The sequence below is a fragment of the Trachypithecus francoisi genome, unplaced genomic scaffold, assembly GCF_009764315.1.
Source record: "Trachypithecus francoisi isolate TF-2019V2 unplaced genomic scaffold, Tfra_2.0 Lachesis_group14, whole genome shotgun sequence".
Classification (NCBI taxonomy): domain Eukaryota; kingdom Metazoa; phylum Chordata; class Mammalia; order Primates; family Cercopithecidae; genus Trachypithecus; species Trachypithecus francoisi.
The window spans coordinates 57,459,981-57,486,982 of NW_022681459.1; the positions used below are offsets into that span (position 1 = coordinate 57,459,981).

At 47.0% G+C, this 27,002-nt stretch overlaps 1 pseudogene; it reads right to left on the reverse strand.

Moving 5' to 3' along the window:
* Nucleotides 1-570: 570 nt before the first annotated feature.
* On the reverse strand, nt 571-26,714 carry LOC117096546 (annotated as a pseudogene).
* Nucleotides 26,715-27,002: the final 288 nt, after the last annotated feature.

Here is a 27,002-nt window from a genome sequence, read left to right on the forward strand (position 1 = left end):
GGTCTTTAAATTTTAGGCATTCTGGTGGATATGTAGTGGCATCTTGCTGTGATTAAAATGTGTACTCCCCTCTCCCAATGACTAATGGTGTTGAAGATCATTTTAATGTATTTATTTGCCATTTATATATCTTTCTTGGTGAAGTGTTTGCTTAAATCTTCTGCCCATTTTTGGGAAGTTTTAATTTTTTTTTTTCAGACAGAGTTTTGTTCTTGTTGCCCAGACTGGAGTGCAATGGTGCGATCTCAGCTCACTGCAACCCACACCTCCCAGGTTCAAGTGATTCTCCTGCCTCAGCCTCCTGAGTAGCTGGGATTAAAAACATGCACCACCACGCCCAACTGATTTTTATATTTTTAATAGAGACAGGATTTTACCACATTGGCCAGGCTGGTCTAGAACTCCTGACCTCAGGTGATCTGTCCTCCTCAGGCTCCCAAAGTGCTGGGATTACAGGCGTGAGCCACCCCGCCCAGCCGGATTTTTAAAATTATTGAGTTGTAAGAGTTCTTTCTTTTTTTTAACCTCTGAACTTTTTATTGGCCTCCTGCTACTCAGAGGGTACCCTGATTCTACTGCCTTAATGTCTCAGAACTTTGGGGTCATTGGTCTCAGACACCCCTTTGCCATCTACTATCTGGCGGGTGGTCCTTTGGATGGTTTGCATGGACTTGCTGCTGTCCAGGGCATTATCAAGATTGAAGTCCTCGCCATCTTCCAGTAGGTGGCAGTAGGTGGCAATCTCAGCCTCCAGCTTGACCTTGATGTTCAGCAGGGCCTCCTACTCCTGGGCCTGGTGCTGTCCCTCTGCCTGGGTCTGTGCCAGCTCTGACTCCAGGTGCAGCAGGATCCCGTTGAGCTGCTCCATCTCCAAGGTGTAGTGGGCCTCCACCTCCCTCAGGCTGTTTTCCAAACTGGCCTTCAGATTTCTCATCAAGTCCAGGTCGATCTCCGAGGACTGGACTGTACATCGCAGCTCCATGAGCGTCATCTCAGCAGCTCCAACCTTGGCAGACTGCGTGGTGACCACTGTGGTGCTCTCCTCAATCTGCTGAGACCAGCACTTGTCCAGCTCCTCTCCGTTCTTCCGAGCCAGCTCGTCATTTTGGGCCCGGAGGGCTGCCATGATCTTGGCGAAGTCCTGAGATTTGGGGATCTACCTCCACAGTCAACCCAGAGCTGGCAATCTGGGCTTGTAGGCCTTTTACTTCCTCTTCGTAGTTCCTCTTCATGAAGAGCAGCTCCTCCTTGAGAGCCTCAATCTCTGTCTCCAGCTGCAGCCGAGTGACGTTGGTGTCATCAATGACCTTGCGGAGTCCATGGATGTCGTGCTCCACAGACTGGCGCATGGCCAGCTCTGTCTCCTACTTGACTCTAAAGTCATCAGCATCAAGACAGGCATTGTTGATCTGCAGAACAATGCAGGCATTGTCCACAATAATTGCCAAGCTCTGAGCCCTCAGGTCCTTGATGGTCTTGAAGTAATGGCTCCAGTCTCTGACCTGGGGTCCCTTCTTCTCCAGGTGCTCCCGGATTTTGCTCTCCAGCTTCCGGTTCTCGGTCTCCAGGTGCCTCACTCTGTCCAGGTAGAAGGCCAGGCGGTCGTTCGGGTTTTGCATGGTCTCCTCGTTCTGGGTGCCTTCCATTCCTGCCAGACCCCCAGTCATCCCCGTGGCCAGGCCACGGACCCTATGCCGGCCTGGAAGCTGGTGGAATGAGACACGGAGATCCTGGAACCAGAGCTCCTGGTGCCTGTATAGATGCTGGCTGCACTGCTGACTGGCCGGGCACCATAGCTGGGTGCCTGGGCAGAGCCCAGGGACCTGTAGTTGGTGGAGAATGTGGAGTGAGTGGTGAAGCTCAAGCTGTCCGGGGAGGAGGGCGAGAAGACAGGACTCGGGCTTCGCCAAGCAAGAGTTATTTACATAATTCTAGATACAAGCCCTTTGTCCGATGTGTATTTTGTATATATTTTCTTCTAATGTGTGACTTTCCTTTTCATTTTTGGAACAGTGTGTTTTAGGGAACAAACACTTTTAAGTTTGATGCAGTTCAATTTATCCAATTTTTCTTTTTATAATTTGTGCTTTTTGTAAGATATTTTGCCAAACTTGAAGTCACAAAGATTTTCTCCTATATCTTCTTGAAAAAGTTTTACTTTAGCTCTTACATTTAGATCTAGGATGCATTTCAAGGGACTTTTTGTATATAATGTGAAGTTTCAAGGATCGTTTTTTAAAAACCTACGGCTGTGAAATCATTTCAGCACTTTTTATTGAAAAAAGTTTATTTAAACGTTTGTTGAAAATCAATTGACTATATATGTGTGAGTCTATTTCTACAGTCTGTTTTCGCTTCTATTGGTCTATATGTTCATCTTTATGCAAATTCCACAGTCTTGATTATTGTAGCTTTATAATCAGTCTTGAAACCAAGTATATAAATCCTCCAACTTTGTTCTTCTTTTTCAAAACAGCTCTTGGTTATTCTGAGTTGCTTGCATTTTCATATTAATTTTAGAATCGGCTTGTCAAATTCTACCAGAAAAGCCTGTTGGGATTTTAATTGGGACTGTGTCACATCTATAGATCAATTTGGGGAGAATTGACATCATAACAATGACGTTAGTTTGGGTTTTCTCAGAGTTCTTCTGTTTCCAGAGAAACAGAACCAATAGTATATCTATCTATCTGTATACAGCTAGTCAGATGGATATGAGAGAAGATTTATTGTGGGGATTGGCTCATGTAATCATGAAGGCCAAGAAGTCCCATGATGTGCAACCCACAACCCGGAGATGCAAGAGTGCAGGTGCTATCATTTAGTCTGAAGGCCTGAGTACTGGGTAGGGGCAGAAGAATGCTGGTGTCTGTTTCAGAGTCTGATGGCCTAAGAACCAGGAGCTCTAGTGTCCAGGGATAGAAGAAGATGGATGTCCCAATTCAAGGGGGGCGGGTGGGGAAGAGAGAGAGAGAAAGAGAGAGAGAGAGAGAGAGAGAGAGAGAGAGAATAGAAAGAGAGAGAATTCATCCTTCCTCTGCATTTTTGCCCACCCACATTTATAAGGATGGATGTCTTTACTCTGTCTACTGATTTAAATTCTAATCTCTTTCAGAAACACCATCCCATATACACCCAGAAATCATGTTTTACCAGCTACCTGGGCATCCCTTAGCCCAGTCAAGTTGACATGTAATAGTAACCATCACAACAATGTCGAGTCTTTCACTCCATGAATACATTGTATCACCCTACTTATTTTGGTCTTTAATTTCTCTTGCCAATGTTCCATAGTTTCCAGTAAACAATTCTTGTTTATATCCTCAATAGTTCATGTTATGCTATGTTAAATGGTTATTTTCTAAAATTTCGATTTCTGGTGGTTCATTGCTGGTATATAGAAAGCAATTAATTTTTATATATAGATTTTGTATCCTGAAACCTTGCCAGACTCACTTATTGGTTCTTGTGGGTTTTTGTAGATTTGTTTAGATTTTCAACAGAAACAGTCATGTTGTCTATGAATAAAGACAGTTTTAGTACATCCTTTCCTATCTGGATGCCTTTATTTCTTTTTTTTTTTTGTGCCTCAATACACTGGTAAGCACCTCCAATACAATGTTAAGTACAAGTGGTAAGAGTAGGCATACTTGCCTCATTTCTGATTTGAGGGGGAAGGAGGAAGCATTTAGTTTTTCATTATTTACTATGATATTAACTGTGGATTTTCCTTAGATGCCGTTTTTTGGGTTGAGAAAGTAATCTTCTATCTCTAGTTTGTTGAGTTTGAAAAAGGAAAATCAGGAATGGATGTTGGATTTTGTCAAATGCCTTTTCTGTATCTATTGAGAGGATTATATTGTTCTTTGAAAATATTTTTAACTAATTAATTGATAAATAATAGCTGTGCATATTTTTGAGGTACATGTGATAATTTGATACATTTACATAATCAAATCAGGGTAATTGCAATAACAGTGGATGGATATTTACCTTTTCTTTACACTAGGAACATTCAAATTACTCCCTTCTAGCTATTTTGAAACGTATAATCAATTAACATTAATTATAATCACCCTACTCATCTGTTGGACACCACGTCTTATTTCTTCTATCTAATGTTTTTCTTATTTAGCCTTTTAAGATGGTGAATTACATTGATTGATTTTCAGATGTTAAACCAAGCTTGCCCTCCTTGGGTAAGCCCCATGCTAACAAGGTGCATTATTCTTTCTATCTGTCTGTCTGTGTGTGTGTGTGTCTGTGTGCGTGTGTGAATTTAAATTTGATATGCTAAAATTTGTTTAAGAACTTTTGTGAGAGATGTTGGTTTGTAGTTTTTTTTCTTGTAATATTTTTGTCTAGTTTTAATATCAGGATATTGCTGGCCTTACAGAATGAATTGAGGTGTGTTCCAACATTTTCAACTTTATGAAAGAGTTTGTATAGAACTGGCATTATTTCTTCTTTATATATTTGGTAAAATTCACAAGCGGAGCCATTTGGACATGGAGTTTTCTTTGTTGGAAGGTTTTTTTTTTCACTACAAATTAAATTTCTTTACTAGGTATAAAGTTATTTAGGTTGTCTATTTCTTCTTGAGTGAGATTCGGTGGTATGAACACTTTCAAGGAATTTGTTGAAAGTTTATCTAAGTTGTGTGACGTATTGGCATCACAATGTTCATATTATCCTTTTAATGTCTGTAGGGTCTGTAGTGGTATCTCCTCTCTCATTCACGATGCTGAAAACTTGTGTCTGCTCTCTTTTGGTCATGATTAGTCTGGCTACAGGTGTATTAATTTTAACACTTACTTAAAAGAACAAACCTTTGTTTCTATTTATTTTCTTTGTTTTTCTCCTGTTTTCCAATTCATTAATTTCTGCTTCTCATCATTCCTTTTTTCTACTTACTTAGCTCTACTTTGTCTGATTTCTTAAGATGCAAGTTTAAGTCAATTTGAAAACTTTCTTCATTTCTAATAGGAGCATTTACCAATAAAAAAGATTTCCCTCTGTGCACTGCATTAGCTGTATCCCACATATTTTGATATGTAAAGTTTTCATTTTCATTTAGTTAAAAATGATAATTTCACTGTGATTTCTTCTTTAAATAGTAAGTTATTTAGAAATGTGTTTTATAGTTTCAAAATATTTGGGCATTTTCCAGGCATTTCCCCATTATTGATTTCTAATTTAACCCCATTGTGATCGGAGAACACACTTTGTATGATTTAAACCCATTCCAACTTTCTGAGACTTGCTTTAGGGCACAGGAAATTGTCTATCTTGGTAAACGTTTTGTGCTACTTGAAAACAGTGTGCTTTCTGCTATTGTGGGTGGAGTGCTTTATTTGTTGATTAGGTTATGTGGTTGATAATGTTCAAATCTTTTATATTCTACCAATTTTCGATCTAATCATTATATTATTAAATAGGGGTATTGAAATCTCCAGTTACAACTATAGATACGTCTATTCCTTCTTTCAGTTCTGTTCTGTCAGTTTTGCTGTATGCATTTTGAATTTCTGTTAACAAGTGCATAAACCTTTAGAATTAGTTGTCTCTTGATGCAGGGACCCCTTCATCATTAAACGACCTTCTGTATTATTGGTAATATTATTTTCTGTAAACTCTACCTTTCCAATATTAATATCCACACTTCGAGATTTTTGAGGTTAATCTTAAGAAGGCATATATTTTTCCCTCTTTATTTATTTATTTATTTTTTGAGATGGAATTTTACTCTTGTCACCCAGGCTGGAGTGCAGTGGTGTGATCTCAGCTCACTGCAGCCTCCACCTCCTGGGTTCAAGCGATTCTCCTGTCTCAGCCTCCTGAGTAGCTGGGATTACAGGCACCTGCCACTATGGCTAATTTTTTGTATTTTTAGTAGAGACAGGGTTTCACCATGTTGGCCAGGCTGGTCTTAAACTCCTGACCTCAGGTGATCTATCTGCCTTGGCCTCCCAAAGTGCTGGGATTACAGGCATGAGCCAGCACGCCCAGCCTTTTTCCATCTTTTTACTCTTAACCTATGTGTGTCTTTACGTTTAACGTTGATGTTCTGTAATCAGTGTATAGAGTTTTACCTTTAAAAAAAAAAAAGAAAAAAACTTAGCCGGGCATGGTGGCTCATGTCTGTAATCCCAGCACTTTGGGAGGCCAAAGCGGGCAGATCACCTGAGGTCTTCCTATGTTGCCCAGGCTGGTCTCAAACTCCTGGGCTCAAACTCCTGCTGTGGTCTCTCAAAATGCTGGGATTACAGGTGTGAGCCACCGTGCCCAGCCTGATCCGCATTTTTGATGGTCTTTATTCTTAGGTGTTTATTCAGGTTTCTGCTTAGTATGTGCATCGTTTTCCTTCTGTCCAAAGGAGGTCTTTTAACATTTCTTGCAGCGCTGGTCTGGTTGGGATCAAATCTGCCAGTTTCTTACGTTAAATTAAATCTTTACCTTGTCTTCATTAGAAATACATTATCTCTACGTAGGGTTCAAACTTGACAATTAATTCTACATCAATACTTCAAAGTGATGATGTCACCCATCTTCTGACCTCTATTGTTTCTTCTAAAAAGCTTTCTATAAACTTTGTCTTTGTTCTCCTGTGTGTGATGTGTCTTTTTTTGGTCTCTTGCTGCTTTTAATGCTTTCCTTTAACAACACCTGTTTGCAGAAATTTGATTATGAGGCACCTTGGTGTGTTTTCCTTCATGTTTCTTATGCTTGAGTTCACTGAGATTTTTGGATCTACAGATTGATAGTTTTCATTAAATTTGAAAAAAATATGACCACTATTTTTCCAAATTTTTTTTTGTGTCCATCCCTCTTCCCCATCGCTTTTCTTTTCTGAGATTCCAATGACATGCATATAGGTCATTTGATGCTTTGTTCATTGTATTTCACTTATTTTCCCATTTTTTTTGATAACTTCTTAGTCTTACGTATCCATATTCACCCGACTTTTCTTCTGTGTTGTCTAATTTGTTGTGTGTTTTTCATCTCTTAAACTCTGTCTTGGGTCTTTTAAAAAACTCTTTCATGTCTGTTATTATCAGGTGCATGCTTGCCTCTATTTTCTTGAACAAACAGAGTCTATTTCTTAGGGTTGTTTTAGTATCTTCGTCTGGTAATTCTATCATCGATGTCATTTCTGGGTCTGTTTCTACTGACTGATTTTTTCCCATATTGTGGCCTGTCTTTTTCTACCTCTTTGCATGGATGCTGATTTTTGATTAGGTACAAGAAATTGTGAACTCTCATTGTTGGGTGTGGTTTAATTAATTAATTAATTTAGCCTGTATTCCTTTAAATATTTCTTACAAAATTTTCTGGGCATTAGATCAGTTACTTGGGAACAGTTGGATCCTTCTGAGGCTTGATTTTAAGCTTTGTTCCAGTGTTTCTTTTTCTAATCTGAGGTCACTTCCTCACATGCATGCACTGATCAGTACTCAGCTAAAGAATGGAGGGTAACCCCTTGGGGTTACAGGTATAGGTATAGTCAGTTGTTTGGGCACCATTTGTTAAAAAGATTTTTCTTTTCCCTAACTTGCTTTAGCACCTAAGGTAAAAATAAATCAATAGACCGTATAAATGTGAGTTTCCTTCTGGCCTTTATTCTGTTCTAGTGCTTTTATTGGTCTATGTGTATGCCATTATTGTACTGTCTTCACTATCATAACTTTATAGCAAGTCCTGAAATTATATCATAAAAGTCCTCCAATCTTATTTTTCTTTTTGAAGACTTTTTATTGGCAGTTCAAGGTTTTCCAATTTCTGCTTACATTTTGGAATCAACCGTGATGATTGTAAGGTTCCAGAGGCCCTCACGGAAACCAAGCAGATGTTGAAGCCATGGTTGTACAGCCTGCAGAACCATGAGCCAATTAATTCTCTTTTCTTTATGAATTATTCAGTCTCATGTACTTCCTCATAGCAATGCACGAGTGGTCTAACACAGAAACTGTACTGAGGAGTAGGTCTCAGATGAGACTTTAGATCAGACCTATGGCTTCTGAGTTAATGCTGGAATGAATTAAGATTTCAGGGGACTATTAGGAAGGTGTGATTGTATTTTGCAATGTGAGAAGGACATGAGATTTGGGGGGGCGCCAGGGGCAGAATGATGTAGTTTGGATATTTGTCCCCACCCAAATCTCACGTTGATTACCTCCAATGTTGCAGGTGGGGCCTGGTGGGAGGTGATTGGATCATGGGGGCGGATCCGTTATGGCTTGGTAGTGTCCTCCAGATGGTGAGTGTGTACTCATGAGACCTGCTTGTTTAAAAGTGTGTGGTGCTGCTTCCCCATCTCTTTTGCTCTGCTCTTGTCATGTGAGGTGCCTGCCTCTCCTTCGCCTTCCGCTATGATTGCGAAGTTCCAGAGGTCCTTGACAGAAGCTGAGCAGATGTTGGGGCCATCCTTGTATAGCCTGCAGAATTGTGAGCCAATTAAACCTCTTTTCGTTATTTAAAAAAGAATCAGCTTTTAACTTTAAAAATGACTGCTAGGGCTGGGCGCGGTGGCTCCTGCCTGTAATCCAGCACTTTGGGAGGCCGAAGTGGGTGGATCACTTGAGGTCAGGAGTTCAAGACCTGCCTGGGCAATATGGCGAAACCCTGTCTCTACCAAAAACACAAAAAAACTAGCTGGGCATGGTGGCATGTGCCTGTAATCCCAGCAACTCAGAAGGCTGAGGCAGGAGGATTGCTTGAACCTGGGACACAGAGGTTGCAGTGAACTGAGACTGCTCCACTGCACTCCAGCCTGGGTGACAGAGTGAGACTGTTTGGTATAATCGACATACAATACATGACACACATTTAAAGTACACAGTTTAGTAAGTTATGAAACGTGTGTTCCTGTGTGAGCCATCATCACAATCAAGACAATGGACATGAGCTTCAGCCCACGAGTTTTCTTCTGACTCTTCTGTTTCCTTAACCCCCAACCCACCCTGGCCCCTAGGCAGTCACTGATTTGCTTTTTGCCACTATAGAGTGGTTTGTCGAGATTTTGATTGGGATTGCATTGAATCATTAGATAAATTTGGGGCAAATTGCTATCTTATAAATATTAAGTCTTCCAATCAGTGACCATACTATATCTCCCCATTTGCTTATTTCATCTTTATTTTATCTCAGTACACATTATTTATTATTATTATTATTTTTATTATTAGAGATAGAGCCTGGTTCCGTTGCCCAGGCTGGAGTGCAGTGGCGCGATCTCGGCTCACTGCAGCCTCCATCTCCTGGGTTCCAGCTATTCTCCTACCTCATCCTCCTAGGTAGCTGGGATTACAGGCATGCACCACCACACCCTGCTAATTTTTGTATTTTTTTTATTAGTAGAGACGGGGTTTCATCATGTTGGCCAGGCTGGTCTCAAACTCCTGACCTCAGGTGATCCGCCATCCTCACCTCCCAAAGTAATAGGATTATAGGCATGAGCCACCGCGCCCGGCCAGAACACATTGTTTTATAGCCTTTAATGTAGAGGTTTTACAAATATTTTATTAAATGTATTCCCAAGTATTTGACGTTTTTTATGGTATTGCAAAGGTATTACTTTTAGTATCAGTCATTACAGTGTATAGAAATTTGTCTTTCTCTATTGCCTTTTTATCCTGTGACCTGCTAAATTTGCTTACTAGTAAAGCAGTTTAAAAATCCCTTAGCTTTTCCAACATATATAATATTATCTGTGAATAAAGGCAGGTCTATCTCTTTCTTTCCATTCTGTAATCTTAAAAAATATTTTTTTTCCTATTGAGTTTTCCTGGGCAGGCCCTCCAGTCTAATGCTGAACAGAGAGCTCACATCCCTGCCTTGCTTGAATCTTCGGAAGGAAGCATTTGTTCTTCACCGTGATGTGTGAGGCTAACTGTAGAATTTTGTTTTGCTTTGTTTGTCCATGCCTTTAATCAGGTTGAGGAAGTATCTTTTCAAACTTTTTCCTAGTTTGCTAAAGCTTTTTTCTGACAAACGACTGTTGAATTTTATCAAATGCTTTTTCTGCATCTGTGGAGCTGGTCATATGGGCGGTCACCTTTATTTTTTGGATGTTGATTCATTTTGTAATGAATGACAGTAACTGAGTGTTGAATGTTGAGATCTGAAAACAATGTTTCATCTATTCCCCTCCTCCAGTTTTATAATGATTAACGGCAGCAGGGCAAGTGCAGTACCGTCGTGGCTGAGGGCAGCCACTCAAAACCAGCTCTGTTAGAGCTGCACAGTCAAATATGAGCAGCAACCCAGGGTCACCAGATGAAAGATGTGACCAAAATAAACTATCAGCAAGAAGCAACTTGGAGGAAATGACACTATGGAAAGAAAAGAAAAAGTTAAAAATACCATCACTGATCTGCTCAGAGGAATAAGACATCCTTCTGTCAGAACAAGCAGCCATAAAACAGAACAGGAGTGCTTAGAAAATAAAAATATTACAGAAATGAAAAACTCGATTGAAAAGTTGGAAACTCAATATGATCCACTATGGTAGAAAGCAGAACAAAGAAGACACAGAGGGCCAGGGGCGGTGGCTCAGGCCCAGCACTTTGGGAGGCGGAGGTGGGCCGATCATGAGATCAAGAGATCGAGACTATCCTGTCCAACACGGTGAAACCCCGTCTCTACTAAAAATACAAAAATTAGCTAGGCATGGTGGTGCCCACCTGTAAGTTCCAGCTACTCGGGAGGGTGAGGCAGGAGAATCGCTTGAACCCAGGAGGCAGAGGTTGCAGTGAGCTGAGACTGCACCGCTACACTCCAGCCTGGTGACAAAAGAAGAAGAAGAAGAAGAAAAAAAAAGACCCAGAGAAAATAGAAGAGAAAAGGTAAGAAAATGAGAGGAAAGCCCAGAAGTTCCACAAGGAGAGAACAGAAAGGCAGAGGGAAGCATTTATCAAGGAAACAATGAAAACATTTTCTACCTACAGGACCACTGATTGCCCAGAAAAATAGATGAAAATCAACCAAGACCAAACAGATGACCCTGACATTTCATGATGCTAGGGACAGAGAAATGAAGCTGGGGGATGTGGAGGAGGAGCTGTATACAGAGGATGGGGGAAAAGAATATCTTCTAACTTTTCAATAGCAATTTTGGGAGTGAGAGAACCGTGGAGCAATTCCAGGAGATTTCTACACCCAGTGTGCTGAAAATTACTGTTGTGAACAAAATTCCTTTGTCCATGAAGTTTGGCCAAGAAGCTAATTTGCAGGACTTGAGCAGCAGACGGGGTGTAGTAGCCATTAATTAATTCCTGAAAGTCTCTGATCGATGACAGGGTTTTGTGGAAGTGCCCAGTGGGTTCCAGTTTATTTTCAGTCTTTCTTCTGCACCCACACTCTTCTTCCTGCCAGCCCCACTGACCACCTGCAGCCCCAGGCCTGTCTCAGAGGCAATGGCTTCTCCCAGACCCTCCCTAAAACCCCTCCGGCTTGTTCTCACATCTATGGCTGGATACGCTTGGCTTCAGGGTTTTCCTGCAAGCCTGACTTGTCCACCTGTGTGGACAACAGGTGGCTAGTGACCCTCTGTCCATCTGGACCTTCCCTTTTCCAACCCCTCCCACTATTGTGCAAGGTCTAATTTATTTCTTTTCTGTTTTCTTTCTTTCCTTTCTTTCTTTTTCTTTCCTTTCTTTCTTTCTTTCTTTCTTTCTCTTTTCTTTCTCTTCTTTCTTTCTTCTTTCTTTCTTTCTTTCTTTCTTTCTTCTTTCTTTCTTTCTTTCTTTCTTTCTTTCTTCCTTCCTTCCTTCCTTCCTTCCTTCCTTCCTTTCTTCCTTCTTTCTCTCTCTTCTTTCTCTTTTTTCTTTCTCTTTCTCCTTCCTTTCTCTCTCTCCTTCCTTCCTCCCTCCCTCCCTCCCTCCCTTCCTTCCTCCCTTCCTTCCTTCCTTTCCTTCCTATCTTCCTTGTTCTTTTTTTCTTTCTTAAATGGAGTCTCACTCTGTCACCCAGGCTACAGTGCAGTGGCACAATCTTGGCTCACTGCAACCTCTGCCTCCCGGCTTCAAGCGATTCTCCTGCCTCAGCCTCCCCAGTAGCTGCGACTATAGGTGCTCACCACCGTGCCTGGCTAATTTTTTGTATTTTCAGCAGAGACGGGGTTTCACTATTTTGGCCAGGCTGGTCTCGAACTCCTGGCCTCAAGTGATCCACCCTCCTTGGCCTCCCAAAGTGCTGGGATTACAGGTATGAGCCACCATACCTGGCCGCAAGGTCTAATTTCTGCAATGACATCCATACTAGCTCTGCTCCTAACCAATCACTGTCTGATAGAATTTTTGGCATCTTTGGAAGTGTTTCCAGGGAACAGAAACATATGCATAGCAATCTAGAATTGATTTTCTGGTTTGACTAGATTTAAAGGCATTAACAACCCCATGGCCAGAGGTAATTAGGAGATTTGTCATCCATGGCATGTGTTGGCAAAGCAACTACTTAAATCATCACCCAGGGTCTCCCAGACCAAGTGCCTATAGAGGCCAGGCTTTGAGTGACTGAGAATCTGCAGCTGAGAATGTTTTTAGTGGCCATGAGGAATAAACGGACAGTGGGTCTGGCTGGCGACATGTAAGTGTTTTGGGGAATTTGGAGAAGGAAATGATAGCTCAGGATTGTAAATTCCCAGCACAAGGTCCAGGTTGGGAAGACGAGCGTGTCTCTGACTTCCTGGAAAGACATGCTCATCTCTTGTAGCCACAGGATTGAGAGATTTTGAAAACCAGTCCCAAAGTCTAATCTTGCAGGTGAATGCAGTTTAAGAATGCAATTAAATTCACAACACCTCGTATCTAAATTAGAATGATTGGGAAAAAGCAAGACTCTCTCTCTCTTTCTTTTTTGTTTTGAGACAGAGTCTCGCTCTGTTGCCCAGGCTGGAGTGCAATGGTATGATCTTGGCTCACTGCAACCTCTGCCTCCCAGGTTTAAGCAATTCTCCTGCCTCAGCCTCCTGAGTAGCTGGTACTACAGGTCCCTGCCACCATACCTGGCTATTTTTGTATTTTTAGTAGAGATGGGGTTTCACCGTGTTGGCTAAGCTGGTCTTGAACTCCTGTCCTCAAGTGATCCGCCCACCTCAGCCTCCCAAAGTGCTGGGATTACAGGTGTGAGCCACCGCACCCGGTTGGTATAGCATCATTCTAAAGGCTCCTAGGATTTTCAAGCTTTTCAGAATCGCAAGTTGACATTGGCTTCTACTTAAAGTCACCAGCTTCACTAGCCCCTCACAAAAGAGTCAGTCTGTCCTCTGAAGCTTCAAAGCTAGCCATTGACTTCTCTTCTCTAGCTATACACTAGATGGCATTTTCTTCCAATAGAAGGCTATATTATTTACATTGGAAATCAGTTGTTTAGTGTAGCCACCTGCATCAATGATCTCAGCTGTATCTTCTGGAGAACCTGCTGCAGCTTCTTCATCAGCACTTGCTGCTTCTTGCACTTTTACATTATGGAAGTGGCCCCTTTCCTTAACATGTTGTAGCTGGTAGGATCTGCCATCCACATCACTCAAACTTCACATCAGCAAGAAGGCTGTTTCAATTTCTTAGCATTCTGTGCTCACTGGAGTAGCACTTTTTTTTTTGAGAGGAGTCTCACTGCATCAACCAGGCTTGAGTGCAGTGGTGCAATCTCAGCTCACTGCAGCCTCTGCTTCCTGGGTTCCAGTGATTCTCCTGCCTCATCCTCCTTGGTAGCTGGGATTACAGGCACATGCCACCAGGCCTGGCTAATTTTTGTGTTTTTAGTAGAGACAGTGTTTCACCACGTTGTCCAGGCTGGTCTCATACTCCTGACCTCAGGTGATCCACTTGCCTCGTCCTTCCAAAGTGCTAGGATTATAGGCGTGAGCCACTGTGCCCACCTTGGAGTAGCACTTTTAATTTCCTTCAATAACTTTTTCTTGGCCAGGTGTGGTGGCTCACTCCTGTAATCCCAGCACTTTGGGAGGCGGAGGCAGGTGAATCACCTGAGGTCAGGAGTTCGAGACCAATCTGGCCAACATGGTGAAACCCCATCTCTACTAAAAATGCAAAAATTAGCCGGGCATGGTGGCACGTGCCTGTAATCCCAGCTACTCAAGAGGCTGAGAAAGGAGACTCATTTGAACCTGGGAAGCGGAGGTTGCAGTGAGCTGAGATGGTGCCACTGCACTCCAGCCTGGGCGACAGAGTGATACTTTTTCTTTGCATTCACAACGTGGCTAACTGGTTCAAGAGCCCCAGCTTTTGACCTGTCTCAGCTTTTCGCATGCCTTCCTCAACAAGCTTAGCCATTTCTAGCTTTTGATTTAAAGGGAGGGACATGGACTCTTCCTTTCATTGAACACTTAAAGGCCATTGTAAGGTTATAATTGGCCTATTTTTAATATTACCATGTCCCAGGGAATAAACAGGCTGGAGGAGAGGAAGAGAGACGAGGGAAAGATGGCTCGGCGGAACCCTTAGAGCAAACACAACATTCCTCCGTTAAGTTTGCCGTCTTCTGTGGGCATGGTTTGTGGCGCCCCAAAACAATGACAATAGTGACGCCAGGGATCCCCAAAGGTGTAGTCACCATGCTAGGCAAGGAACCCAGCTGCTGTGCTTGCTTTGGGCAGAGGAAATACAGGATGAATACAGGAGAGGAGGCTGTACACGCCAGGCACAGCCATGTGAGCGGCGGTGGAAGGGAAGAGGATCAGTTAGGAGTACTTACTTATGCTGTTGTTACTAACCTTTTCAATCAATTAACCAATTATTATTATTATTATTTTTTAGACAGAATTTTGCTCTTATTTCCCAGACTGGAGTGCAGTGGTGTGATCGTGGCTCACTGCAATTTCTGCCTCCCGGGTTCAAGTGATTCTCCTTTCTCAGCCTCTTGAGTAGCTGGGATTACAGGCACCTGCCACCATGCCCGGCTAATTTTTGTATTTTTAGTAGAGACGGGGTTTCACCATGTTGGCCGGGCTGGTCTTGAACTCCTGACCTCAGGTGATCCACCTGCCTCAGCCTATCAAAGTGCTGGGATTACAGGCATGAGCCACCACGCCCAACCCCCATATTAACCAATTATCATTTCCGTCTTCCAGTCCCCTGTTATCTTACACAAGCTATGTTCATCGTGACTGGCCTTACATCTTGATAGTTAAGTCACAGGATGTCAAAGAGGGAGTGTGACTCAGCCAGAAGGGGGATTGCCCCCTCCGCAAATGGAGAAAGTCTCTTTTTGAGGCTGGGAGGGTAGAAGGTTAACACACTTTAGATTTTAATAAGAAACAGTTGCATCGTGTGAGGAAGCAGCCTGATTTCATCACTGTCTTTATTAGGAAGTTAAATAGTGAGAAGGGGCTTGTGTAGATGGCAGGCTGACAACTTGCGGGCTGTTGGCATATTAAAGCACAGGATGTCAGTTCTTCTCCTTCCTTCTATCCATTCATCCATCTATATGCCCACCCATCAATTCACTCACCCATCCTCCCATCCACCATCCATCCATCCACCCACCCACCCACCCACCCCCCACTCACCACCCATCCATCCACCATCCATCCATCCATCCATCACCCCCACCACCCCTACCCACTCATCCCCCATCCATCCATCCATCCATCCTCCATCCACCCACCCACCCACCTACCCCTCACCACCCATCCACCCATCCTCCATCCCACCATCCACCCACCCACCCACCCACCCACCCACCCACTCATCCCCACCCATCCATCCATCCATCCACCCCCCCACCCACCCACCCACCTCCCCACTCATCCTCCACACCATCCATCCACCCACCCACCCACCCACCTACCCACTCATCCACCCTCCATCATCCATCCATCCACCCACCCACCCACCCACCCACCCACTCATCCTCCCATCCATCCATCCATCCATCCCCCCACCCACCCACCCACCACCCCTCATCCTCCCATCACCATCCATCCATCCACCCACCCCCCCACCCACCTACCACTCATCACCCCTCCACCACCATCCATCCACCCACCCACCCACCCACCCACCCACCTACCCACTCTACCTCCTCCCACCATCCATCCATCCACCACACACCCACCCACCTACCCACTCATCCACCCATCCATCCATCCATCCATCCACCCACCCACCCACCCACCCCCCACCTACCCACTCTCCTCCCATCCATCCACCATCCACCCACCCACCCACCCCCCACCTACCCACTCATCCTCCATCCACCATCCATCCATCCACCCACCCCCCCACCACCCACCTACCCACTCATCCACCCATCCACCATCCATCCATCCATCCACCCACCCACCTACCCACTCATCCTCCCATCCACATCCATCCATCCACCCACCCACCCACCCACCCACCCACCTACCCACTCATCCACCCATCCATCCATCCACCCACCCACCCACACCCACCTACCCACTCATCCACCCATCCATCCATCCACCCACCCACCCACCCACCCACCCACCTACCCACTCATCCACCCATCCATCCATCCATCCATCCATCTACCCACCCATCCACCTACCCACCCATCCACCTACCCACCCACTCATCCACCCATCCATCCATCTCTACCCACCCACCCCCCACCCACCCACCTACCCACTCATCCACCCATCCATCCATCTATCCATCCGTCCACTCACCCACCCATCCACCTACCCACCCATCCACCTACCCATCCATCCATCCATCCATCCATCCATCCATCCATCCATCCCCCACTCACCCACCCATCCACCCTATCCATCCACCTACCCATCCATCCATCCACCTGCCCATCCATTTGTCTGTCCATCTGTGCATCCGTCCATCCATCCATCCATCCATCCACCCACCTACCCACCCATCCATTAACTTATCCATTCATCCACCTACCCATTCATCCATCCACTGTCCACCTACTCATCCATCCATCCATCCATCTATCCATCCGTCCACTCACCCACCCACCTACCCACCTGTCCCTCAAATAGTTGTGTCTGCTCTGTGCCATACTCCAAGGATGCTAAGCAAAGTTAAACCTGCTACTTGGCCTTGACCCCTTGCAGACCTCAAGACTTAGGACTTGGCACTGACTTTCCTCAACCTTTGTTGGCTTTGATGGTGGAGGAGATGGAGGTGACGACAGGTGATGAGCACACAGTGTGGACAGAGGGAAGAAGGGCAGGGGCTGAGAGCCCAGAGGCAGTGCCCAGGGGCATGGTAGACTCAGGAGGAGACATCTGATATTGACCTTGAACTCATGATGATTTCTGAAAAAGGTCATGGACTTTCCAAAGTATCCACATATAAAACACTTGCAAGCCTTCATGCATCCATGGGGGCCATTATTTTAAAGGGTATTACTTCTTTTTCTTTTATTTTATTTTTGAGACGGAGTCTTACTCTGTCACCAGGCTGGAGTGCAGTGGTGTGATCTCAGCTCACGGCAACCTCCACCTCCCAGATTCAAGCAATTCTCCTGCCTCAGCCTCCCGAGCAGCTGGGACCACAGGTGCGTACCACCACACCCAGCTAATTTTTGTATTTTTAGTAGAGACGGGGTTTCACCATGTTGGCCAGAATGGTCTCGATCTCTTGACCTCGTAATCCACCTGCCTCAGCCTCCCAAAGTACTGGGATTACAGGCGTGAGCTACTGCGCCCAGCCTATTATTTCTTGATGTAGAGAAGAAGCTCTGTTTCTGTGTGTGTGTGTCTGTGTGTGTGTGCGTGCTTGTGTGTCTGTGTGTGCGTGTGCGTGTGTCTGTGTGTGTGTCTGTGTCTGTGTGTGTATCTGTGTGTCTGTGTGTATGCCTGTGTCTGTGTGTGTGTGCGTGCTTGTGTGTCTGTGTGTATGCCTGGTCTGTGTGTGTCTGTGGTGTGTGTCTGTGTGTATGCCTGTGTCTGTGTGTGTGTCTGTGTGTGTCTGTGCGTGTGTGTCTGTGTGTATGCCTGGTCTGTGTGTGTGTCTGTTGTGTCTGTGCGTGTGTGTCTGTGTGTATGCCTGTGTCTGTGTGTGTCTGTGCGTGTGTGTCTGTGTGTATGCTGTGTCTGTGTGTGTGTGTGTCTGTGTGTGCGTGTGCGTGTGTCTGTGTGTATGCCTGTGTCTGTGTCTGTGTCTGTGTGTGGTATCTGTGTGTCTGTGTGTATACCTGTGTCTGTGTGTCTGTGTGTGTGTCTGTGCGTGTGTGTCTGTGTGTATGCCTGTGTCTGTGTGTGTGTCTGTGTGTGTCTGTGCGTGTGTGTCTGTGTGTATGCCTGTGTCTGTGCGTGTGTGTCTGTGTGTATGCCTGTGTCTGTGTGTGTGTCTGTGTGTGTCTGTGCGTGTGTGTCTGTGTGTATGCCTGTGTCTGTGCGTGTGTGTCTGTGTGTATGCCTGTGTCTGTGTCTGTGTCTGTGTGTGTCTGTGCGTGTGTGTCTGTGGGTATGCCTGTGTCTGTGTCTGTGTGTGTGTATCTGTGTGTCTGTGTGTATGCCTGTGTCTGTGTGTGTGTCTGTGTCTGTGTCTGTGTGTATGTGTGTCTGTGTGTATGCTGTGTCTGTGTGTGTGTCTGTGTGTGTCTGTGCGTGTGTGTCTGTGTGTATGCCTGTGTCTGTGTGTCTGTGTGTGTTCTGTGTGTGTCTGTGTGTATGCCTGTGTCTTTGTCTGTGTCTGTGTGTGTCTGTGCGTGGTGTGTCTGTGTGTATGCCTGTGTCTGTGCGTGTTGTGTGTGTGTATGCCTGTGTCTGTGTGTGTCTGTGCGTGTGTGTCTGTGTGTATGCCTGTGTCTGTGTGTGTCTGTGCGTGTGTGTCTGTGTGTATGCCTGTGTCTGTGTCTGTGTGTGTCTGTGCGTGTGTGTCTGTGGGTATGCCTGTGTCTGTGTCTGTGTCTGTGTGTGTGTATCTGTGTGTCTGTGTGTATGCCTGTGTCTGTGTGTGTGTCTGTGTGTGTGTCTGTGCGTGTGTGTCTGTGTGTATGCCTGTGTCTGTGTGTGTGTCTGTGTGTGTCTGTGCGTGTGTGTCTGTGTGTATGCCTGTGTCTGTGTGTGTGTCTGTGTGTGTGTATCTGTGTGTCTGTGTGTATGCCTGTGTCTGTGTGTGTCTGTGCGTGTGTGTCTGTGTGTATGCCTGTGTCTGTGTGTGTGTCTGTGTGTGTCTGTGCGTGTGTGTCTGTGTGTATGCCTGTGTCTGTGTGTGTGTCTGTGCGTGTGTGTCTGTGTGTATGCCTGTGTCTGTGTGTGTCTGTGCGTGTGTGTCTGTGTGTATACCTGTGTCTGTGTGTGTGTCTGTGTGTGTCTGTGCGTGTGTGTCTGTGTGTATGCCTGTGTCTGTGTGTGTGTCTGTGCATGTGTGTCTGTGTGTATGCCTGTGTCTGTGTGTGTCTGTGCGTGTGTGTCTGTGTGTATACCTGTGTCTGTGTGTGTGTCTGTGTGTGTCTGTGCGTGTGTGTCTGTGTGTATACCTGTGTCTGTGTGTGTGTCTGTGTGTGTCTGTGCGTGTGTGTCTGTGTGTATGTCCGTGTGTCTGTGCATGTCTGTGCGTGTGTGTCTGTGTCTGTGTGTTTGTGTGTATCTGTGTCTGTGTGTGTGTGTTTACAGAGAGGGATAGGGATCCCAAATTTGGAAGGAAGAAAAGGAGGGAGGGAGAGAAGAGAGGGAGAAAGGGAAGGGAAGACAAGCAAAATGAGAAGAAGGAAAGTAAATATCCTCCCAAACATAGCCCTGTTGGGTTGTTTTGTCTGTTCTGGCCTCACATATAAATGTCATCTTGGAATGGGTTCTTTTCTGTCTGGTGTTTTCCACTCAACACTGAGAGAGTCATCGTCGCTGCTGCCTGTGTCTGTGGCACTTGCGTTCTGGTTGCTGTGAAGTATTTCAGTGTATGGCTCTCCCAAGTGCTCTTCTCCACCCGCTGTGATGGGCGTACGGGTGGGCTTCTATTCTGAAACGGTCATGAACACCCTAGTGGGTGACTGTGCACCTGCAGTGAGCAGCTGCGTGCATTTCCGCCCTCTGCAAACATCCCTCAGAGCGGGATGGCCGGCTCACTGCGGGGCTCAGGTTCAGCTTAGTAGATATTACCAAGTGGTTTTCAAAACGGCTGAGCCGGTTTCTAATCCCGCCAGTATTTATTTCATCTACAGGACAGAGGCTGTGATGATTACAGGGAGGAGCAGAGACTAGAAGGGGCATGGAGGAGGTTTTTTGTGTGTTTGGTTAGTTCGGTTTTGGTGTTGGTTTTGGTTTCAGAGATGGGGTCTCACTCTGTCACCCAGGCTGGAGTGCAGTGGCGCGATCTTAGCTCACTGCAGCCTCCACCCCCCCTCCCCAGGCTCAAGCGAATCTTCCACCTCAGCCTGCCCAGTAGCTGGGACTACAGGTGTGCACCACCACACCTGGCCAGTTGTTTTGGTATTTTTTGTAGAGATAAGGGTCTCACTTGGTTGCCCAGGCTGGTCTCGAACTCCTGGGCTCAAGCAATTCCCCCTCCTCGACCTCCCAAAGTACTGGGACTACAGGCATAAGCCACCATGCCGGGAGGCGGTTTTTGAGGTGCTGATAACATTGTATCCAGATCTGGGTGCTGGATACACGGGTCTGTAACCACTGACAATTCACCCAGCTGCATACTTAGAATTGGTGCACTTTTCTAGATACATATTATACTTCAATATGTTTTAGAAGAAATGTGTCCATAAACACAGACACATATACACAACTCTGCAGCAAGGCGAGTGAAAAATTAAACAATAATAAATATTTTTTAAAGAGACATGGCTGCTCATGGTAGCTCATGCCTGTAGTCCCACTACTTTGGGAGGCTGAGGGCGGCAGATTGCTTGAGCTTAGGAGTTCGAGACCAGCCTGGGCAACAAAGTGAGACCCTGTCTCAAAAAAAAAAAAAAAAAAAAGATACACACGAATCAAATGTCCCCATGTCCTCCAGTTATTGCCATCTTTTCTCTTAATGCGTAAACATATACGGGTCATATGCTATGTGCCAGACACTGGGTATCCAGTGGTTCACTAGACAGTGCTTGCACACACAGGGCACAAATGCTAGGGGCAGGAAAAAATCATAGACGAGGAGCCAGACGGGCACAGCTGTGATGGCAGCTGTGATGTGTGCTCTGAAACAACAGGGGTTGCAAAGAGAAATGAAGGATCCAGCCTTCACTTAGCCAGGGCATCTAGAAAGAGCTGTCCTTGTGGGACCAGGTAGGCCCAGTCAGGAGGAAGTAGTGGGTAACAAGTATCCTGGGCGCTGGGAACAAGAGGAGAAGATCTCAGCACATCCAGAGACCAGCAAGTAAGCTATAGGCCTGAGGGCCAGAGAGCAAGGCAGGGGAATGGCACAGGGCGGGGTGAGTAGGCAGCTGGAGGAACAAGGAGCTGGAGTCTCATCCTAAGAGCAGTGGGAGCCACAGAGTGTTCAGGCAGGAGAGTAGCATGATTAAGTTTAGGTGCCAACCTGCACCTTCCCATGATAACCCCACACAGCCAGCTTCATCCCACTAGTGCCTCACCAGCCCGTACCCTCACTCTATCACCACCATTGCCTGGCCGGTGGGTTTGCTACCCCCTACTGTGACCGTGGCCTGGGGGTGGCCATCTGGCCTTTGGAAACGGCAGCTTTTCCAGGCACATCTTAACGAGTCAACATCCCACCCTCAGTTTTTGGGGAGTCTCACGTCCAGACATGGCCATAAGGTGGCCCTGACTTTTGCCACAGTGACGGGGTTGGGCACTGCATCTGGATCATTCACCAGGACCCCTGCAGAAAGTTCCACATGAGGCCACAGTCCTTTTTTTTTTTTTTTTTTTGAGACAGAGTCTCGCTCTGTCACCCAGGCTGGAGTGCAGTGGTGCGATCTCGGCTCATTGCAAGTTCCGCCTCCCGGGTTCACACCATTCTCCTGCCTCAGCCTCTCGAGTAGCTGGGACTACGTCCAGCTATTTTTTTTGTATTTTTAGTAGAGACGGGGTTTCACCATGTCAGGATGGTCTCAATCTCCTGACCTTGTGATCCGCCTGCCTTGACCTCACAAAGTGCTGGGATTACAGGTGTGAGCACTGCACCCGGCTGAGGCCACAGTCTTACATTCAGGCTGGGAAAAGCTCTGCCTCTCTGAGAAGCCCCCGTGATCTTTTCTTCTCTCCAGGACCAAGAACCTGCCCCCATGGCCCATTCTTGGAGCCAGGCTTGACTGTCTTCCCAGCAGCTCTGTTCAGTGTGATGTACTCCCTTTGCGTTGGTACCTCTTGATTCCAAGACTCAGACTTACACAAAGTTGGGGGGCTTATTATCAGGATAATGCAGAAGCTTGGGAAAGCCTAAGAATGGCTCAAAGCAGAGCTGCTGGGCTGGAGGTTTCCTAGGCTTTCCACTCCACACCCCTGGCTTCATTCTCTCTACCCCATCCATCCCTGTGCAGAAGAAGCAGTTTCTCTCTGGGTGACAGGTTCTGTGCCTCAGTCACCCTGGTCCTTGATTTCTGTGTCTCAGCCCAGACCTGAATAGGTCATCTCTGTCCAAGAGCAGGAGGTGGCAGGACCTGGGCAGTTCACACAGAACATCAGGTGGAGAGGGACAGGCCTGGGGCAGGGGCACTGCCGCAACCCCACCCCCGCCCCTGCTGTGCAAAAGTAGGCATACCCTGCTTCTTCCTTCCTTTACTTAACTTTTCTGTTCTTATTCAGTGAACCATTTTATTTATTTTTTATGTATTTATTTATTTGAGACAGAGTCTCACTCTGTCGCCCAGGCTGGGGTGCAGTGGTGCAATCTTGGCTCACTGCAACCTTCGCCTCCCAGGTTCAAGTGATTCTCCTGCCTCAGCCTCCCAAGTAGCTGGGATTATAGGCACCTGCCACCACGTCCAGCTAATTTTTGTATTTTTAGTAGAGATGGGGTTTCTCCATATTGGCCAGGCTGGTCTCGAACTCCTGACCTCAAGCAATCCACCCATCTCAACCTCCCAAAGTGCTAGGATTACAGGTGTGAGCCACCACACCTGGCTAGCATTTTAAACAAGCCTATTTTAGAAACATCTATGAAGCAGCAATGGTATTTCATCTCATGATCTCATGGTATCTTCAGTAGAGCCCAGCAACAGAGGCACTGTATGTGGCCATCTTGCAGGTGAGGAAACAGGCTTAGAGGGGTGAGGAGACTTGTCCAAGGACACACAGCTATAAAGCGATACAAAGGATTCATACTAGTCCTTTCTGACTCCAAAAGCCATGTGGGTTTTTTTTTTCCCCCATACCAAGACAAACTTGTTCTTAAGGCTAATTCCAACCCCCTCTGAAATGTGGGGAAGAGTACAAATGCATCCAATAAATAAACAAAAGCATTAGGATGTCTGCCTTCATAAGGCCCAGCTGTCTGGGGTCGAGCTTAGGAAGAACCTGACGCTTCAGTTCTCCCCCAGAGCATGAGCTCCTGTCGCAGCAAAATGCCTCAAATGTCAAAACCTGACTTTAATTACCAGAAATCTCTGGGTGTATGTGGTGCCAGGATCCATCTGGGATGCAAGGAGGCAACAGCTGTTTATTAGCTCAACAGCCGGAGGCGGGCGCAGGGAGAGTCCCTCCAATAGCCCTGGGGTCCGCCCGCTCCTCCAGGGGTGTGGGGAGGTAGCCGAGCCCCTGGCATCCTCCGCTCCAGGTGATGGAATCCCTGGCAGCAACATCACCTGTTTCTGGGGTGGGCCATCCTGGGCCCCGAGATGCTAGAGATTCCTGGGGCTGGCAGGAGAGTCCGTGGCTGAGGAACTACCGCCGACACCTGTGTCTGCAGCCATTGGACTCAAAGTTGGAGAAGGTTTGATCCATGTCCCTCTTGGAGGCCTTTTTGAAGGACCCAATTATCCTAGACCTGGTGCGGTCAATACCTTGACCTGCTAAAACCCAAGGCTTCTTAAAAGCGTCTGACAGCCACTTGTCACCCAGAAGCCGCCAGCGTCTGAGCAGGGAGCCGAAAATGCTCTTTTTCAATGCCAGTGAGAAGGTCGTCAGCAGCGGGGCTGGAAACCTGTTTGCCTGTCAAAAATTTGCATTCACGCTGTTAATTCCTCAAGCTGCTCTCCACTGCAGAGAGCAGGAGGTAAAAAAGCCTAAAGAGATGAGAGCACTCTCCGATGAGTCACATGGCGTTAACCTTAAGTAACATTTGCACAGCGCTTTCGGAACACGGGCGCTGCTTAAAACGCTGCACACACATTCCTCTTCCAACTCCCTCAACAGCCCTGTGTGGCAAACAGTGTTGCTGTCATCCCCAATTACGTATGGGACACTGAGGCATGGAGAGAAGTCAGGTGTCCAGGGCTGCACATCTAGCAAGTGGCAGAGCAGAGATTTGAACCCTGGCAACCAGTCCTGGAGCCCAAAGGTCAGCCAGGACGTGCCTCGGTCACATTTGCACCTGCCCTCATTTTCCCCACCTGGGTCCCGACCCTCCTGTGCACCAGGCCAACCTTCTCAGCCTCATGACTCAGCTCGACCCTGATGTCTTCCTGGAGGCTTCTGGGTATTCCGAGTGATTGGCGCTCCCTCCTGTCACTCTCTCTGTCAGCCTCAGCCGTCCTTCCCCGCCCGTCCTCCCCAGCCAGCCTCTACCAGCCTGATTCATCTCTGCATACCCAGGGTCCCCACACAGTGGAAGCACTTCCAAAAGTCTGTAGGAAGGAGGGAGCCAGAGTGAGGAAGGGCAGCGGCATCGAATCTCCTGGTGGAATGGTTGCTCTCAGAACTGAGCGGCTATCAGCTGGTTTCACCACAGTCCCTGCTCCTAAGCACAGTGGCCCAAGCTGCTCCAGTCAGGCACGACTGTGCCCTGGAGAAAAATGACAATCATGACAGTAGCTGACCTCAAGAACCACTCACTACGTGCAGACATTATTGCGGGCGTGCCTGATATAAGTCACCCCATGAGGTAGGTAGGACCACTGTCCCTACATTGCAAATGCAGCAGTGGAGGGTCAGAAAGGCTAAGTCACTTTCTCAGGATCACACAGCCAGGAAGTGGCAAGGCCAGGATTCAAGTACCAGGATGCCTGATCTGTGAGCACGGACACTTGACCAGTGCTCTGAGATGGCTCAGGCAAGGCTGGAGCACCCCCTCATCTGACAGCAACGCCCCTGCTTTCTCCACCGCCCTCTCTCCTGCTTCATACAGCCCTTCTGGAGGCTTCTGTGGGCTGCGCTGCCTTGCACTTTCTCCTTTCTCTTTGTCAGGGTCGTCCTTAGGCCTGGGGCCTTAGCTGGGATGAACCAGAGGCAATGCTAGCAGGGAAGCTCCCTGGGCTGGCCAAGGGGAGTTTAGTGGCAGCCTCAAGGTGGGCAGCCCAGGGCAGGGCAGCAGAGCAGGGCACTCAGTGGACCACAGAGGAGATGTCCATCGGTGGGAGAGGGCCAGGTAGGTTCAGAGAACCACATGATGCTCCCAGGGAGGGAATGAAGCGGGTATGCATGGCCTCCTGTCTCGGTGTGTTGTTTCTTTCATTTATTTTAGTATTTTATTTTTTATTTTATTTATTTTTTATTTTATTTTATTTTATTATATTATATTTTATTTTTTATTTTTTGAGACAGAGTCTTGCTCTGTTGCCAAGGCTGGAGTGCAGTGGTGCAATCTCAGTTCATTGCAATCTCCGCCTCCCAGGTTCAAGTGATTCTCTTGCCTCAGCCTCCTGAGTAGCTGGGATTACAGGCACACGCCACCATACCCAGCTAATTTTTGTATTTTTAGTAGAGATGGAGTTTCACCATGTTGACCAGGCTGCCGCAACTCAGGAGAGCACAGAGAGGTGAGAGGAGCTGGCCTCCTTGAGGAGGTGATGTGAGAGCTGGGTTTTGAACATTGAATAGGGGTTCGCCAACTGGCCAAGAAGGAGTGTGGGAAGAGCATGTGCACAGCTGGAGGCGTGGGGCCCAGGATGTCTCTGGTGGGGGTAGTGAGAGAATGGCATGAAGTACTCAGCCCTGTTTTCACACTTTCTGACTCCCCATGATTGTCTCTGGACTATTAAGAGAGAAGGTCCTGAGGTTCGTAGGGCACACAGTTCTTAGCAATGGTGGAAAAGAGAAGCAAGGGAAAGGGGAAGACCCACTCCCAGTCTGAGCAGGAAGGACCCGTGCAGAGCGCCACCCTGTGCTGAGTGGGGGTGGGGCGACTGGGGAGGAGTGGTTCTCGAGGGGGTGGCGTCGCATGGAGCGTGCAGTGTCAGCCTCTCGGGGGTCACTTCAGCCTCAGCCAGCACCCGGGCCCACCTGGTGGGCAATGACGGCTCCTGACTCCCTGTGAGGACAGTGGACCCAGGCCCAGCCGCCCAAGTGAACACCCCCATCTCAGTGGCCTGGGTCCTCCTAAGATCCTGTAGGAAGAGGATGGAGCCCTCCGCAGGGCAGGTGGGGTGTTTGTGAGACCCTCCCTGATGCTAAAAACAGCAAGGTCCCAGGGGCACAGGACAGTGGCCGGATATGCAGCTGGGCATCGACAGCCTGGACATCCAATGTGGGCCATGGCAAGGTCAGTGTTGTGTAGGGCCGCCGAGAACCCACAGGCAGAGGCATGCAGCTGTCACTTGCGATTTGGATGGATGATTCTGGTGGTCCTGTCGAGAGTGAATGGCATGGGGAGACCCCACGCTGGGAGCCCCCCTCCTCAGGCACTCACATGCAGGGAGGCCTGAGCAAGGATAGGGGTGGTCGGCGGGGTAGGGAGATGAGGGCCTGAGTCCATGAGGGCCTCAGAGGCCCAGGTGGCAGCTTGAACCCTTCCATCCCCAAGATGGGGATGAGCGGCTACAGCGCTGGGGTGAGCTGTCCCGGCCATGGGGCCAAGTAGCAGTGCAGGTCATTCATTCACTCAACAAACCTTCTTTTAAAAAATTTTATTTATTTGTTTATTTAGTAAAAGATGAGGTCTTGCTATGTTGCCCAGGCTGGCCTTGAACTCCTGAGCTCAAGCAATCCTCCTGCGTCAGCCTCCCAAAGTGTTGGGATTATAGGTGTGAGCCACTGCACCCGG